Source organism: Eutrigla gurnardus, assembly GCF_963514095.1.
Source record: "Eutrigla gurnardus genome assembly, chromosome: 17".
NCBI classification, from domain to species: domain Eukaryota; kingdom Metazoa; phylum Chordata; class Actinopteri; order Perciformes; family Triglidae; genus Eutrigla; species Eutrigla gurnardus.
Genome location: NC_139928.1, coordinates 503,392 through 506,066, shown reverse-complemented (window position 1 = coordinate 506,066; position 2,675 = coordinate 503,392).

Sequence of the window (2,675 nt, the reverse complement as noted above, 5' to 3'; positions counted from 1 at the left end):
AACCTCATACTGCGGTCAAGTGAGCCATCGTTCATCTTCGCAGAGTCAAGCCATCCACACCAACATTTTGAGTGCGCCCGTGTCATGGAACTTACGGCGAATGAGCCCACTGAGAAAGTCAGTAGGCTTGTTTGGGATGGTCTTGGCTTGACTTGACTTGACTTATCACGCCGATGAGAGCTGCAGGTGTCTGAGGGGGCAGGCTCTAAAAGAGACTGTAGCCAAACTCCGTCAAGTCGGACAACAAAGTCAACGTGACTATGGTGCTCAAGCGATAGAACACAGCAGCAAACCAAAGAGATATGTATTTATATATATGGGCCATTCCAGAATTGAGGATACATTTCAAGTATAGAAGAAAACTAAAAATAGGATTGATTTTTTTTCAGAAAACATTTTTTTCCTCTCATAGAACACACTTTAAAGTTAACATCATACTTCAGTATTTGCTGATCTTAAACATGTAAGATTTAAAATATTTAATCTGAAAAACAATGTAGAAACTGACAAATCTGTCAACTCTGTTAGGGACAAATTGGGTCAAATGTATGTAATCAACAAATGTACTACAATTCAAACCCCTGTCTTCCCTAAGATAACTTTTGTCTCTTCATCCATTAATTCAACTTTTAGTCTAATAAGACTTTTGTTTTGGAGTACAAATATCAACATATTCAACCAAAAAGTTGCCAAGACAGTGGCCTTTTTAACTCAACATAGCATTAAAAATGTATTAAATGCTTTGAAATTTCATGTGGTTGGAATGTTAGTTATGACACAGCTTCTGATAATTTGTAACAACAAACACATATCTAATGATCATTTTAAAAGCAAAAACCCTGAACAGAGTTGACATAGATGGGAACAGAGTTGACATGAATAACAGAGTTGACTACCCTCAGTTAAAAGACCAAAATCAACAACATTTTCTGCCCGACTCTGAAACTTTTAAAACCATTTCTAAATGTAAAAACAACTATTTAATTACATGTAAAGATACACTGATTACAGCATTTCCTGAACTTGAATAATAACTGCATATGTCTCATGTATTATTGATCCTTTTGTATTTGAAAACCGGCTTGTGTTTTGGGTCACAGTGGGGTTAGAACAAAAAGAGAACATTGCCCTTCTAAAGTCCTGAAGTTCAAGATCAAAGGATTATATAACCAAATTGTTACGATAAAAAACTTACGGGTTGGACCTTGCATAAATGATGGAGTGTACTTTTAAAAAACACATATGACTAACTGTACAGTTAACATTTATAATAAACTCATGGACCTATGCCCTCATCTAACCTGGATGTCTGTGGTTCAGGGTCTGGTTCAGGACTGTGTGGTGGTGTCTATCTCTTCTAGTCTCTTCCTCCTTGCTCTGCACCTCTTCTGGGCCTCTTTCCAATACCTGCGCTTATACCTGTTCTCCCTTTCATCCTGATCAGCCACTGTGCTTGGCTGCCCTGCATTTCTACTTTTGTGCCATCTATTTCTGTCTTTCTGCAAATTTTCGGTCTTCTTTGCAGGGTCGGCATCTCGCCGTAACCTGTATTGTCGTTGCCTTTCTGCTGTTCATAACTTCATCTGAAACCGAAATTATGCAATCTTTAACCTGTAATGTTCACCATAAATTTACCCTTTACAGTCAAATCCATAATAAGTGTAAAATAATGCAAAATGCTTAAATGTGATTCAGAACATTTAGCATAGAGACAAACACAAAATGTGTTTTTTTATTACTAAAATTAACCATAATATAGAAAATAGATATTTGATGTTATATTCATTTTATAACTGTGAATAGATTAAGCACAAAAAAACAGAAAATTACACTTAATTATATTATGTTAATTCAAGCTGAAAGTACGAGTCAGGAGCCGAAGACAGACAATCACAGGTGGGTTGATAGTCATTAACTTTAGCATTATGTTTAGTAAGATTTTAATATAATTATTCAAATCTGATTCAATAAAGTCTTCTTTTTTTTTTAAATAACAAAAGGTTTTTCTGGGAGACGGCAAATGTATCTCCAATTCTAGAATGACCCGAACACACCGAACAAGCTTGTTCAGTGTAAATAAAAGGCAATTTTAACAGACACACACACACACACACAAACACAGACAGACAGACACACGCACAAACAGCTTGATAGATTGCCTTTTTCGTCTTATTTTGAAAACCGGAAGTTATCTCGCTCGGTATTAAACTAGCGCTGACTTTCTCAGTGGACTCATTCACCGTAAGTTCCATGACACGGGCGCACTCAAAATGTTGGCGCGGATGGCTTGACTCTGCGAAGACGAACGACGGCTCACTTGATCGCAATAACCTCATGGTGAAAGAAAATAAAATAGTGGAGGTTTGCTCCTAAATATTTGAGAGAATTAAAAGCAATTTGGTAGCAAAATTAAATGTTTAACCTTTAAATAATGATGAGGGTCAAACCTGACACATTTTTACATTTGAGAAGTAAAAACATTCCTAACCATTAACGAATAGCCTAATCAACATTGAAAATCAGAGGAGTGATGTAGGCTACAGTATGCAATAATTAACAGGACTACAAGAAGTTTTGGAAAGCGAGTATACCAGAATATTTAATTATTTATGTATAATTTATTTTATAAATAATCCTAAAAAGAGTTATCGTAGTTTAGATGTCTTTTTTAAATC